The sequence below is a fragment of the Rattus norvegicus genome, chromosome 4 (genome assembly GCF_021556685.1).
Source record: "Rattus norvegicus strain SHRSP/BbbUtx chromosome 4, alternate assembly SHRSP_T2T, whole genome shotgun sequence".
In the NCBI taxonomy this organism is placed as follows: domain Eukaryota; kingdom Metazoa; phylum Chordata; class Mammalia; order Rodentia; family Muridae; genus Rattus; species Rattus norvegicus.
In genome coordinates, this window is record NC_141537.1 from 78,311,303 (window position 1) to 78,326,791 (window position 15,489).

Consider the following 15,489-nt stretch of genomic DNA (forward strand, 5'->3'; position numbering starts at 1 on the left):
AAACACTACTGTAACTTACTTCCTCCAGCTAGGCCCCACCTCTTAAAGTTTGTACTGCCTCCCAACATAGATCCACCAGTTAGAGGGGAGAAGGGACCAAGTCTCCAACACATTAATTAGCCCTTGGGGGCATTTCCCTTTCAAACCATACCGAGAGGATTCTTCCTACCAGGTCTAGCCTGGGCCTTTGAATTTCTGCCCATCTTTGGAGAGGACGATGTTCCCTTTCTTTCTCTTGAAAGAGCTTTGAGCTCTAGTTCAATGCATCCTTCTATATGTCAAGCAAGTCCTAGCTGGTTTTGGCTAATGTACTTATATGTTTTTAGGAACTATTTGTACAATTAAACACATACAAACAAACATAATTCCAGTTTCTACTTACTTATAATTTCTTACTAACTTGCATCTATGGTTTAGACAAAGGCAGGGAGAATTCACATATTTCTGATAACTAGGTTTCCAACCCACAAGTCATCTATCTTCTCGGTATTTTGGTTCATTAGTTTTTTCCCAGAGACTTTTGTAGTTGCAGAAATTTTGTGTAATTTTTGCTCATCTGTGGTTAGGAGGAATGACAGTTAATCTTATCAATTTGACTAGATTTAAAATCACCATGGAAACAGATCACTGGATATTCATGCAAGTGATCCAGAAAGGTTTAAACTGGGGAAGGAAGACCCAGCCTGAATAGGTCCTGGACTAAGTGAAAGTAGACAGGGAATGGAGAAGCAACATTCATCTCCTTCTGCTTCCTGACAGTGGAAACAATGTGACCAGCCATTTATGCTTCTGCCACCAAGCCTTCCTGACCACGGCAGACCATATCCCTCTTAAAACTAGAGGAAAATATAAATCCTTCCTGAAGGTGTATTTGCCATGTGTCTTTCACAACAATAAGGAAATTAACTCATACAGAAGGTTAAGATTTTATGTTATTCTAAATGGAATTTTTGTCTTTTTCCAGTTTCTGGCTGGTACCTGAAATATAATCATTGATATAATGATTTCAACTTTGAATCCAAAAACACTGCTGGAACAGTCAATAATCCTAATTAGTGTGCCTCTGATGTCTTTTTAAGTTTTACATGTACAATCACACTGAAGTGACTTGTCCTGACTTCATTTTGTGTCCTGCTTAGACACTTTTCAGCTCTCTATGACCCCAACAACCATGTCTGCCTTGGAAGCACATTTGGCATTTCTAAGATTCTGATCATGGCCCAGATGAATTAGCCAAAAGAATGCTATACAAACCAAACATTAGCTAAAGTAAATGAAAAGGATATAAAACACAAGCAATTGTCATGTTGTGTCTGAAATAACTGTTATGTTTTACTAAAAGAACTGTAACAGTAACTGTGACCTTTGCCTAAGATAGATGTAATTGTGGGTTTTAACTTTAAAAATGTTGTACCCCTAGGCTTTGGCACCAAAAGTCTGAGGCACTATCCCACTGCTGGTTATTAACCAAGGGTAAAGGATGGACTCTAATTTGACCTTGTGTATATGGTGGTCTACAACATTCTCACCTATATTATTTTCCCCTTAAAAGCATACATCTTGTTTATTTTTTATCAACTCCTTTCTCCCTGGCTAAGACCTTCATTTATCAAAGATTATATGTAGTCACAATAAATATTTCTATCTTGTTTTGAGTTTCAATGGAAAACCTTCACTATCCTACAATTAATAGGATTTATTTGGTTTAGAGAAATTCATTGGAGCACACTTGTCCTAATTGGCTAAAAACAGCCAAAACCATGAATATGTGTTCACTCTTCTGTTTTAATGGTATGTGATTTTTCCTCCTTCAAACTGGTGTCCTACTTTAGGTTGTTCCAAAAATAGATCTTGTCACTTGAAGAAGTAGTTAGTGAGATGAATACAGGAACCACTTTTCTGGAGTGGGTGAGTCACAGGTTCAGAGAAGGCATCATTTTGAAAATAGCATTATTCTCCAGAAGTTAAAGACATCATTTGTCTGTGAGATGTTTGATATTACAACTCTATGTGCAATAGGGCTTTGATGCATGTGTCACTGAAGCCCCTTCATTTTCTGGGTCTGGATAACCCATTTTTCAAAGAGAGAGGGGTGCTGGTGTCACTCACTGTTGTTGTGTCACAACTTATCCAACTCATTATGCCTGGTAGTGTTAGTTATATGAAATCAGGAGCATCAGCACCTGGGGTACATATTCCTGTGATTATATCCATGTGACAGATTGTTTCTTAATATATAGTGCTTCTTTGTCTCTTTCTATTTGAGCTCAAATATATGTATTCTAGGTGCTTTCCATATCTGCTTGCTTGTAACATTTTCTGTCCATTCACTTTCAATCTGTCTGGGCCTTTGCTGGTGAGGTGTGTTTCCTGCAAACAAAAACTGGGTGGTTCTAGTTTTTAATCAATTTAGTTAGTCTCCATTTTTTTTAAACCAAAGGAGATTTAAGATCATTTACAGTTAGGATTGCCATTGAGCATTATGATTCCTGAAATTTTGTTGGATTATTTCCTGGTTGAGACAAGCACTGTTTGTTGATTTGTTTGTTTGTTTGTTTGTTTGTTCCCTTGTTCAGTGAAGGAGTGTCATGCATTACTGAGTAGAACATATTTGGTTACTTCCTAATTTATTCTTGTTTCTAGCCAGTTTTCTTTCCTGACCTTAAATGCTTGCCACTGTCTTTCTTCCTCACTTCTGTGTAGAATTCTTTGAAGTATCTTTTACTGTACAGGCTACTGGTCATGAACTGTCTTAGTTTGTGCTTATCTTAAAAGTCTTTCCCCTCTGTCCTTTTATTTCTCGGTGTATTTGTATTCTTATGTTTAGATTTGTCTCTCAGAAACAAAAACACATAGTTGGCTGACTATTTTTAATCCAGCAGCATATTTGTCTTTTAATTTGGCAATTTTGGTTAATAATTGGTTAATTTTCGTAACACTTAAATTTAATGTTGAAAATTAGCTATATTTTATACCTTCTTTATCCTGTAAGATCTCATTTATTTTTATTGTTTTATTGCATTATTTGTTTTGGAGACTATAGAAAGAGAATTTCAGAATTTTGAGGTATAATTTACATCCAGGAATAGAGTGAGTAAAAACCCACAGGTTGGTCCTAAAGAGATGGCTCTGGGATTAAGACCATTTGTTGCTGTGATAGAGAAGCAGGTTTCCCAGCAGCCACATAAAAATTCAGGAGATACAACACTTTCTTCCAACAAAGTATGCATGTACTGCACATATATACGTACATGCAGGCAATGCATTCAAAGACATAAAATTAAGTAATTAAACCTATTTTTAAAAAACCTCAGTTGTCCATGGATCACATTAATATCACTGCCCAGAAGGATCACCTGGCACACTCTGCACCTGAGATACATGGTGACAGAAACTAGAGATAGAGTTTTCACAAGGAAACCACAACGCTACTATACTCTTGATAATAACCTGTACATTCTAGACCAGCAAATGGATGGAATAGAAAAGAAAGAGCCAAATAACAAAGCAGTCTCCCTGGGCTGAGCTGAGACTGGTGCACAGTAGATACTGAATGATAGGGAAACAAATAAAGACAACCTTTTATTGCTCTCCTATTTTCTGAAGTAGAAGACAAAGTCAGGTCCTGTTTCCCTGGAGGAAGAGTTTGGTGAAAGATGAGGGGGAGAAAAGGGAAATAGACTGATGGGTGTCCTTTCCCTGCTAGGAAAGACCACAATGATTTCACTTTCTATAGGAAGATTGAAGTGAAACAGGTGGATAGAGGCTCCTACAAGGCAACACTGAGCGCCACGTATGCGACTAGCCCTTCAACTGTAATTTCCCACATAATTTCCATCACAGCCCAGCAAATCAGGCTCATTTGAAATGAGTTTCAAAAGTGCCAGCTCAGTGACACAAGCTGTTGTTTGTAAGAGATCACTCAACTTTGACCAGAGTCTACGTCTTTATTTCATAGCACACTATGGCCCACCCCAAACCAGCACCTCCACCACTCCACAGCAACCTCCTGCCTTCATAAGTGTTTCCTCCTAGCTGTGTGGGGTTCATTTTATTGCCCTAGAGGTCAATTCCTCTTCTATTTCCTGGGGATAATATCTTATAATCTCCTTCTTCCTAAATAAATAAGTAAGGAGTCTGGGGTGTCCAAGCTGAGGGATAACGAATGGTGTGGCTCAGGGTGAGATGCTCTGTTTCTTTAAGTAAGACAAGACACTTAGCTGATTGTTGAAGCCTCCACTGACTGTGGAGGTAAGCACTCTCCCTACTGGTAGTGCTTTACCCAAACCTGGGGAAATGAGGATCAAAGACAGGAGGTTTGATAGGACCAGAGGCCATGTCACACAACTGGAAGGTGAACTGGCATCTAAATAAAATTATTTCATAGCTCTAAAAGCAAACAGTTTGGAATAAAGCCATTGATCAACAAGGCCTTCCACCTCCTGGTGGATGCTGGCAGTCTTCGGCCCACCTCATCTTGTGAACACACCACTCCTCTGTCTTTATTCCACAACCTTCTTTCCCGTGTGTGTCTTCTCTCCTCTTCTTATATAAACACCAACCATACTGGATCAGAGCCATCCTACCCAAGCATTACTCAACTGGATTATAACTGAGCAGCCCTAATTCTAGCTAGGTCACGTTCACCAGGAATATGGATACATTTTACACAGATTCAAGATACAACAGATTCATCCACACTCAAGGCCTCCTTTGACATGCAGGAGTCACTATGAGTAGTTACTGGAGTCTTCAACTGCTGCCAAGAGTTAAGAGTGCCAATCAGTGCGTGTTTGAATACACTGGGATTAGAATTAGGGCAGCATTTAGCTGAAGTCAAGAGGTCTCTGGTTCAAAGCCACATCCACCTTCCTTACCTTTAGGGTTTTGTTTTGCTCTTGTTGTTCCACAAATGGAGGTTGTAAAAGTAATGTTCAATTCAGGGGGTAACAGTGAATTATCAGCAAAAATGAAATTAAAGTGTCAAGTTACCATTCAAAGTTATCTGTACTGTGAGTTCTGGAATTTTAGTTTCTTAAAACCACAGAAATATTATAAGAATATGGTTTGGCCTAATCTCAGGTGTAGGGATACGGGGTTGACCATGAAACCAAGGGTGGGGCATGGAGAGGGTATAAAGAGTAGGAAAAAGAAGAACCCACAAAGGGGCAAAGACCAATTACAAGTGGAATCTCAACATGGGCATGAAAGTTAAGGATAAAAACAGGAAGACTGATTTCAAATGCTGCAGAAGAAACAGCAGAGATGAAGGAATGGTTATTCTTTTCAAGATGCAAAAAGAAATTTATTGCAGCTGCTACTGCTGGGATGTCCTCCTCCTCCTCCTCCTCCTCCTCCTCCACCTCCTCCTCCTCCTCCTCCTCCTCCACCTCCTCCTCCTCCTCCTCCTCCTCCATCACCACCACCACCACTACCACCACCACCACCACCCTGCTTTGCTCCCAGAGGGGATTTTCTGATTTTCCCTTTTCTTCTTTCTATATTCTCTTCCAAAAAAAGGTTGGAAGAATGGCTAGCAAAAATTGCAGGTGGAAATGGAGGGGCTTGAGGAACAAAAAATGGCTAGAATGGGAAAACAAACGGGTTTGTTCTGCACTCTCATTTCTGAAATGGTTACAGAGTTGGCTGTGCAACTGGAAAAGTTGTGGGTGGAAGAGCACCAAAAAAGAGATAAGAAAAAGGTTCAGTCCCAGTGACTGAGCAAGAGAGCAGGAGTTTCCCTGCAGAAGGAGGGAAAGAAACTATGCTGGAGGGTAGTAGAGTCAGAGAAAATCTGAAAAAATTGGATGGCAATCTGATGAAACAGCCCACAAGAAAGAAAGGATTAATCTCTAACCAACTGCACCAGAGTTTGAGAAAGGGTGGCTCAGGGTCACAAGACCACCATCAGCTTCCCCATACATTTGTACAGCATATGTCTGATAATGGTGTGGAAGAAGATTGTGATGAGATAGGATGGCATCCTAAAGAAATGATAGACCTAAGACATTTTAAAGAAGCCATGATTTCATATAGGATGCATTCACCTTGTGTGAAACAAATCGACATAAATGACTGGCTACTCAAAACAGAATTATTCCCCAAGACTGGAAAGGATTGGTGACAGCTATTCTGCAGTCTGGTCCACAGTTGCAATGGTTAACATGGTGAAGAGGCAAAGCCATGAATACTGAACAGCACAATAGAGTAAGGGGAATGAGTACAGGAAAAGACCAGTTGCTGGGTGAAGGGCAGTACTCTGATATACAGAACAGATTGAATTTGATGATGTTACTAGTGGCTAGTGATGATGTGACTAGTGATAATGTCACATAGTGGCTTTAAGAGCTTGGGACAAGGGGTTGGGGATTTAGCTCAATGGTAGAGAACTTGCCTAGCACGTGCAAGGCCCTGGGTTCAGTCCTCAGCTCCGGAAAAAAAAAAAGAGCTTGGGACAAAGTTAAGGACCCTGGGAAGAAGTTCACCTCATTTACAAAGATTATACAAGGTTCTAGAGAGGCCTTCACTGATTTTGTCTTTTAACAAAGATTAGTCTCAGCTAAAACTTCAACATAAAATTCTTGTTACTCAAAAATAAAAGTTTATTGATAACTGTCCTTCAGTGGGGTGGGCCAAACACTGTGTTGTAAACGAAGACTTGAATTAAAACAAATGTTGTCTATTAAAATGTTCAAAATGAGCCTGTAAAAGCAAAACTGATGATTGCTATAAAAGAATGTACTTTCCCTTTATAAGTTAAAAAAATTCACACGTAGGAACTAAATTTTAGAGCCCTTTTCTTTAATACTAGAAATCTAATAATTTAAATTGTTATATTTTTTAAATATTTGTGAACTTGGTTTTCCATATTCTTTTCCTTTCTTTTTATATTTTTAAGTTTATATCCTAAAAAATTCAAAGATTTTTTTTCCTAAATCAAAATGAGAAATGTAGTTTTAGTGACACTTAATGCATAAACATCAAGAATTCTACCAATAATATGGATTATACTAGAGTGAATCACACTGTAATTTATAGGGAAAATGTCTGAGGAAGAAATAAACTAGGCTTTTTTAAACTATCTACTTGCAAGAACAGGATAAGGAATGGTTTGCTTTCACAGTATCTACTTATAAAAATGCTCAACTTGTTTAAAGGTATCAGTGGAAAGATCTTCCACTGGCAATGTTAAACAGTCCAGATTTATGTCAATATTTTGTGCAACCACTGCTAGAAATAATTCATAGGCAATTATCATTACATGGATGATATTTATAACCGCAGGCTTTTCCACTTGTGCACAAGTTCCCCAAAATAATGACTCTAAGACTTATTATTTCTGAATAAATACATAGGCCAAAAGCTTTAGCTTGTTCCCTGACTAGCTCATTACTTAATTACTCATTTATTCTATTCTATGTCCCACCATGTGATTGATTTTGATTACCTCTCCTTGGTTTCATGCAGCCGCAGCTGTCTCTTTCAGCATTGGGGTGAATCTCTCCTGTACCTAAGTCTACCCCCAGAAATATTCTCTGTACTGAATTTCCACTTCCCTATTTCCTGTCTAAGTTAATGGGACACAGCATTTTATTGACAGACGATGATTCTTTCTATGGACATTTTGTTAGTTGATTCTGATACACATATTTTAGAGAAAAAGTTTAAGGAAACACAAAGAATTCTATCATGCAGGGGGTTACAGATTGCTTCTGGAAAACTACAGAGAAGAGATTCTATTTGGGTTCTAAAATAAGTCAACACAAAATTCAATAACATAAGGTACAAGTCAGAGATCATTTGAAATCTCTTATTGATTTTCAAAAATTAATGGGACACATAAATTGGCTTTGGCCTACCATTGGACTATCTACTCATGGGCTTTTTTCAAACAATACAAGGAGTTTCAGACCTAAACAGTCCAAGATGGACTCTGGGATAGTTAACTTTGGTAGAAGAGAGACTGTGAGATGCGTATGTAGATCACATAGATCCCAAACTTGATTGTACTTTGATTATTCTGCCTTCAACTCATTTTCCTGCTGGGCTTATTATGCAAAGAAAATATAGTATGGATGAGTTCTCCTAGCACATAAACAAATTTTAAAAATTAAAGACTTACATAGAAAAAGCTTCTGATTTAGTCTTCGAAAAGTAAAATAAGACTATGTCACTTATAGGAATGGACCCAGCAGAAGTTGTAGTATGTTATACTAATGCTGAGATTATGTCATTATGGGTGATCAATGAAGATTGGCAACAAGCTTGTAGCAAGTACTTTGGAGAAATTAACAGCTAATATCCTAAAAGCAAGCACTTTCAGTTTATAAAAAGAACTAATTGTACACACATTGTAAAAGGAATGCCAATTCCTGAAGTACCTACATTCTATACTGATACAAATAAGTTGGAAATGGCAGGCTCTAAGTCAGGAAACAAATGAGCAAAGTAATTCAAAGCCCATATGCTTTAACTAAAAAATCAGAGCTGTGTGCAATTCTTATGGTATTATTAGATTTTCCTGAATCTCTTAATGTAATTACTGACTCTCAATCTGCACATTACAGGTATACAACACAACCCTACAGTCAAGCAGTTGCAGAATGATCTAATCACAACATAAAGGATATGTTTATAAAACAAAAGGAAGAATAAAGACCTCCAGGGGCCAATTAAATAGTGCTTTGTTAACTTGGAATTAAATCAGTCTATATACTACTATAAGGATGTAGAAACCAGCAAGGGTGTGGTTTTGTTTCTGTGTCTACAGGAAATGGGAAAGTTTTATAAAGATTAGAATTGAGCAAGAGAGGTCTTCTAAAAACTTTGGTCACTGACCCAATAGCGCTCAAAATAAACTTGAAAATGTTTGTTTATAACTTCCCACTAAACACAGTGAAAGACCACTGGGATGAGGAAGACCCCACTCAAATCTCGAGACGATGTAACCCCCCAAGAACTCATGAGAAACCGTTCTTGATGTAATGAACAAGAGGTGTATTTGAGGAACCAGAGCTCTGGGGACGACACATATCTCACACAGGAGACAGAGGAGTCGACCCTGAGCCCAATTAGGGGAAGGTATTTATAGGGAAAATTACATAGGCAGTTGGCAACAGTTATACAAAGCAATTTTAGTGGTTTGTAACTTTGGCTCAGTTTAACTCTAGGCCACCCTGTTTTGGGGACAAGTTGACCCTAATTTTTGTTTTTTTTTTAGGACTGTTGAGTCAGGCCTTATCGAGGTCAGATGGTTTGTGGTGGCTATAGTCAGGCTATATCTCTAAAACATGTTATCTTTTTGTTGTGAGGTGTATTTGTCCTCACAGCAGGGTCAGTGAGGGATAGTTTAAAATCTTTATTTTTCAACAGCATGATTAATGCCTTAAAACAGAAAGGGGGAGATGTAGTGAGAATTCTGGAATTTTGGGTTCCTCCAAAAAGACAGAAATATTATAAGAACATGTTTTAATTTTAATCCCAGGTGTGAGGAGATGGGGCTTCCCAGCAGCTATGACTTGCCTCGTGCTCCAGCAGAGGCATGTTTTATTCAGCTGCAGAGAGTTTCTGAAATTGTGTGTCATGTGGAATTCTGGGAACTTTTTAGAAAGTGTATGAATGCCAGGGCCCCAACATGGTTGATGGTCATTCAGGGTTGTTGTTTGTAGTTTGCTATTAGTCATCTTCAAAGAAGAAAGAAACTAGATTTGGGGATCTCTCTCTCTCTCTCTCTCTCTCTCTCTCTCTCTCTCTCTCTCTCTCTCTCTCTCTCTCTCTCTGTATGTGTGTGTGTGTGTCTGTCTGTCTGTCTCTCTATGTGTGTCTATCTGTGTCTGTCTCTCTTTATCCTTCTTTCTCTCCTATTTAGTGATAGGGGTTGAAACTGTCGGGGACAGGATAAAGGGTGGGAAAAAGAAGAACCCACAAAGTAGCAAAGACCAACTATATGTATTTCTTCCAAAGATACCCCAAGGCTCCAGGGTATCAAAACAATCCCTTTGAGAAGCAATGTTATTTACTGAGAAACTTCATCTTCCAAAGGTAGACTACCAGCACTTCCAGTTTCCTCAGTAAGAGTGCCACAATCCATTTAAAATTAATAGCTAAAAGCATAGCAAATTTATCTTCTTATAGGCCTGGAGGACTGACATTCAGAATCTGCATCACTGGGCCAAAACCAGAGTGGGAACAGGTTGAAGCTCTCTTCTGAAGGCTCCAAGGGAAAACAGCATTCATTTGTCTGGAGGACCAAAGTCAATGTGGCACACAGCTCGCCTGTTCCACCCACAAGCAAAGCTTCAGGCAAGGGGTCTCTGCCTGCAGCACTTCGTGCAGATTTTACATTTATAGTGACCAAGGGCCCAAAAGCCCAGATCCAGGTGTAGCACACATCTGAGGTGGATTTGTTTCTGTGCTGTGTGACACTTCCCAAGGATACCAGTCAGACCCCTGGAGTAAGTCCTTCCCTCAGCTCTCACATCTCCATGGTCACAAGATCCTGCCTGCAGACGCAGGGCTAGCAACCCTGCCAGCACCTCCCTTCTAGTACTGGCATCCCTTACTGGCATGCTCTCCTTCGCACTGGGCCTACTCTATAAGCCGTAGTTTCTGGTACCCTAATGCACCCTGAAATTAGTAGCTGCTAGTTTATAGAATGTTTTAGAACATTTGGCAAGATCCTTATCTAAGTCCTGTGCCAGCATAGGATGATACTATAAAATGCCTAAGCTGGATTCTTCTTACATGCCCATGTCTTCTTGCAGACAGCAGACAGCAGATCTAGACCTAGGGCAGTCCTTCCAGCAGCTCCTGACATTGCATCCAAAAGCAAGGTCCCTAGATGATTCCTAGCACAAAAATCTGTGGACTGGCCCAGGTGCATATCAGCACCTGTTCAAATCCTCAAGGTTCCATCAGCCAATCCTTGAGTTGTAAAGGATGCTCCTCCCCCCTCAAATCTGTGTTCTAATCCCCCAGCACCTTATGAGTGTATAAATCTAGTCACACATAGTTCCTGATATGGACTGAGGAAAGGGAAAGATGGTTTATTAAAGGATCCTAAACCCAAGCAGGAGGAATCAACTTAACTCCTAATTTTGTGTGTGCCTGAGAAGTACGTTAATTTTGACTCTGTTGGCAGATGCCTACAATGAAAGGCATACCAGATGACTGACTCTCTAAACCCTTTTGGCCATCAGTGGCAGTATCAGTCCTGTCCCTGAAAGTGCAAGAAAAGGTTTGGGAGAGGAAACTGGTTTTTTGTTTTATATCATAGAGATAAATTTGTAGTTATGCAAGCTTGGTGGTTTCTAGGACCTGTGGTTAAATAAATACCCATGGCAACATTTTATAGACATGTTAGGCATGGTTATACAGGTATAAGGCACTAATTAGAATCTAGTCATCATCAGGGGATATAGCTCAAGGGTAGAACATTTGACTGCAGATCAAGAGGTCCCTGGTTCAAATTTAGCTGCCCCCTACTGCTCTATTAGTATTTTTATCACTGCTATATTATTTTGATTATTATTATGACAAATCCAGGTGTCCCATACTGTTCTGCTATTATTGTTATTATTTTGATTACTAAGGCTGGATACTGAAAATCCATTCTATCCTCTAATCCTAAGTCTCAGGATACTGAGCTTCCTAAAAATCTCAGAGACAATTGGGAGTGATTTAGAACCATGCCATTGAATATTCCAGGCCCCAAACTGCAAGTCCCTCCAACCCAAACTTTTTATTTCACTTATCAAATTTAAATCGAAAGTTTTCTTTTACCTTTTAAAGTGTGTGCATCTATATTGGGCAAGGATGTATCATACTATGTGTGTGAAGGTCATAGGACAACCTCAGGTATCTTTTTTCAGTGTCATTCACTTTGCTGTTGTTGTTGTAGGATTTCTTACTGGAACTCACCACGGATGCTAGGTGGGCTGATCAGTGATCCTAGGACCTGCTTGTCTCTGTGTCCCCAGTGCTGACATTGGGTATGTGCTACCATACCCAGCTTTGCCATGTGGGTTCTGGAGATCAAACTAGGCACTAAATCCTTCCATAGCCTCGGGGACTTTACCTCACTGGGACATCCACAGAATGAAGACAAGACAAACACAGTGTCTTAGTTAATTTTCTATTAGTATAATGAAACGGCATGGCCAAAGTAATTGATAGCAGAAACCGTTTAATTTGGCTTACAGTTGCACATGCTGAGAGTCCACAATGGCAGAGTGAAGAAATAGCCAAGACCCCACTATTGATCCACAGCCTCGAAGGAGAGACATAGTAGGGTGGGAGTCTTTTAAAACCTTAAAGCCAACTCCCCAGTGACAGACTTCCTCCAACAAAGTAACAGCCCCTGGTGCTTTCTAAAGAAGTCCACCAACTAGGACCAAGTATTCAAATATTCGACTATTGGGGCCATTCTTATTCTAACCACGACACCCAGCAATCTCGCTATCAGATAAAAGAGATCATAGACAAAATGTGTTGTTGGGAATAGTGTTACTTCCTAAAATTAAAATGAACAATTCTCTAGGAAAATACTACTGTAAGGAGAATCTCTTGTAAGTATCACCTGTCAATAAAAAACCAATGGCCGATGAGCTGAGGCAGGAAATAGGAGGGAGGAAAAGGGAGGATTCTGGGAAATATGGAGAGGCTCTGGAAGATATAATGAGATGGATACATAGTACCTGAGCACAGGTAACCAGTTATGTGACAGAATGTAGGTTAGAATATATGGGTTATTTTGTTATGATCTAGACATAACAGAGCCTAATTATATGGCCAAGGTATTTCTAAATATATTTTGAGTCTAAGTCATATTTCTGGCAGCACATGGCTGGGAGGAAGAACCAGACCAAACTTCTACATACTACAATTCTAAATTTCTATGCACAGCACCAAATACAAAAAGGGAGACATAGACAAGTGCATAATCGTGAGATTTTAAACACAGTTCAATAGCCAAAAGGTAAATAAATGATAACATGTAAAAGGCACATATAACATGATCAATACGATTTAATCTCTAACTAGATCATTACAACCCACATTAGAATATGAACACTCTTCTGAAGAAAACATGAAACATTAAATGTTTCTTGTTTTACTGGTCAGAAAATGAGTCTCAGAAAATTCTAGCAAGTGTGTGCAACCACTGGCCCTCAACAGCCATGGATGCTAATAAATACAAGACGACAGGCTTACGTAAAACCTTATGAGATTTTCTTTCTGGGATTCTTTATAACTCAACTGTTTGGTAAACTTCGGCACGGTGTCAAGTTCAGATACAATCATTACAATCTGACTATAGAGCAAAATTAAAAAAACAAACTCCTCTATAAAATCTTCATCATGGGAAATTCCAAAGTCTTTTTAGGTGACCTCATAGATGGAAAAAGAAAACCGTGATGGAAATCAGAAAGTTCCAGCTATTTTTCAGATGGGGAAAAAGACAGCACAGTTTATCGCGGACAGAAACTAGCTGAACAAGACAGCTGGTCGTCCATTAGAAGCCAATTCATTGAATGGCCAGGTAACCAAATGGCAAATAAGTAGAAAGTTAAGCCCCCTGAACAACCAATTGGAATTGCTGAGTTTTTTAATGTATTCCATTTCTATTCCATCCTTGAACTCACGTGCAGTTCTTGGGATCAAACTAGAGCTACTCTGTTAAACCGACAGAATCACTAGCCAACCACTGACAGAAAATGTCAAGAAGCCTTAGTGATAAGGGTGGAGATTTCTTCACACATATTTGCAGATAACAAGAACGATTACAAAAGACTGCCAAGAACACAACCTCACACAAATGCTATAGCAACCCTGTATGGGGGAAAAGCACTTCTACAAGGATGCCCATCCAGCAAGAGCCTGCTTGGAGTTGGACTGACCCCTTTGTTACTGATCCTTATAGCCAAGGACTATCAGTTCAAAACAACTCTGCCTCCTTCTTTACTTGTGAATCCTAGCACTTGGGATGCAGACCCCGGCGGACCTCTGTGGGTTCCAGACCAGACTAGTCTACAAAGCCAGTCTGGTTAGTATAACAGCCAGGGCTGGTTACACTGAGAAACCCTGCCTCAAAAAACGAAAACATAACAAAATCCTTTCCCTTCTCTGAACACAATCATTGTTGTCACAGTACCATATACCAGACCACAACCCCTATCACCTGGAGTAAAATTTTTTAACGCTGAGATTATAAGGGCTCGTGTAGAGGCAAAAACAGTCAAAGGGATAATGAATGTGCAGCAGGTTTTCCCATTAACTTTAACTGGCCATTCAGCAAGTTTGATGGTGTAAGCTCTTCTTAGAGACAGACAGCCCAAATCTCCAAATGCTACACCAAGCCCAGACAGGAGGAGGACACTTAAAGCAAGATAGCATCAAGACACTTCACATGCTGTAAATTGTGTCTTCCTTTTTTGAAAGGTTTTGAGAGGATTTTGTGCCTTAGGGATCATGGGTCCCTGGCTTGAGGCCTAGGACTTACCCTGAGATGTTTACTAGAGATGAGATTGACCTTTCAGTTTGCTTTTTCTATGTTCCGGTCCTGTCCTTGGAGTATGAAGGAGGAAATTCACTCAGCTGTGCTGGGCAGTAATAGTTAGTGGTCTCTGCTCAATCATGAGTTCTGGCATGTCATGAGACAAAACCAGCGGAGCCCACATAGGCCAGAGTCACTAAAGAACTATACTGAGGTGGCTAGGAGAAAAATCATCCTTCTTCGGAATATCGCTGATTAGGAGACTCTCCTGCAGACATTTTTAGGAGTGGAGAGCAGAAAAGAGCAAATCCTGGGTAGGGTGGCTTCAGCTCTGGCTCCAAGCACCTGTTTCAAAGAGCAGTTGAAGCTCCACAAACTTCTCTTTTTGAGTTTTTCCCGTATAATGAAGGAAGAGTGAGGGCTCCAGAAAGGAAAATGAGCCTCACAGTGCAGCCTGAGGACTATGTCTGCACCACACAGAGACACCAGCACAAATTAATCCAAGGATGGTGGGACCCACACTTAGTCCATACATCATACGTATATTTAAGCATAGCATTTGTCAGGAACTACTAGGGCTGCCACCATCAGAGGGCGAAACCAGCAAACATATAGTCACATAAAATATAGTGATGCAGATGAGTGTGGTGGTGAGCCACTGTGCCCTGGCCCTCAGCCACTCAGGGTCGGGTTTACGTGACTGCGGCCTATGAGAGAAGCTGGTCCCTTTTTATCCACGCATCCGAACCTGGCACCTGTACAGGACGCGCTCAGAAAGCGCCGGATGCTGAAGGAAACGCATGAATGGTTATTTGGATAAACGGTTGTTTGCACCTGAGCATGCGCAGCCGCAAGCCTGACAGGATGTAGCGAATGCCAAGAGGGTCCCTGAACCTGAGCAGCTAGAGGTGTGAGGGACGGAGCAATAAGGGAGAACCCCCGCCACACCCCCTGAAGCCACGCCCCAGCCACGGCGCCCTCTGGGAAGTGTAGTC

At 40.2% G+C, this 15,489-nt stretch overlaps 1 long non-coding RNA gene across 2 annotated transcripts in view; it reads right to left on the reverse strand.

Annotated features, from left to right (window-relative positions):
• LOC108350703 (uncharacterized) overlaps positions 1-15,440 on the reverse strand; it is a 145,372-nt gene extending 129,932 nt beyond the window's left edge. Inside the window, exon 1 of one of the 2 annotated variants that reach the window (XR_015686538.1) lies at positions 14,501-15,440. This is a non-coding gene — a long non-coding RNA (uncharacterized LOC108350703). The remainder of the gene's footprint in view (positions 1-14,500) is intronic. The other variant, XR_015686539.1, reaches the window with a different exon arrangement.
• Positions 15,441-15,489: the final 49 nt, after the last annotated feature.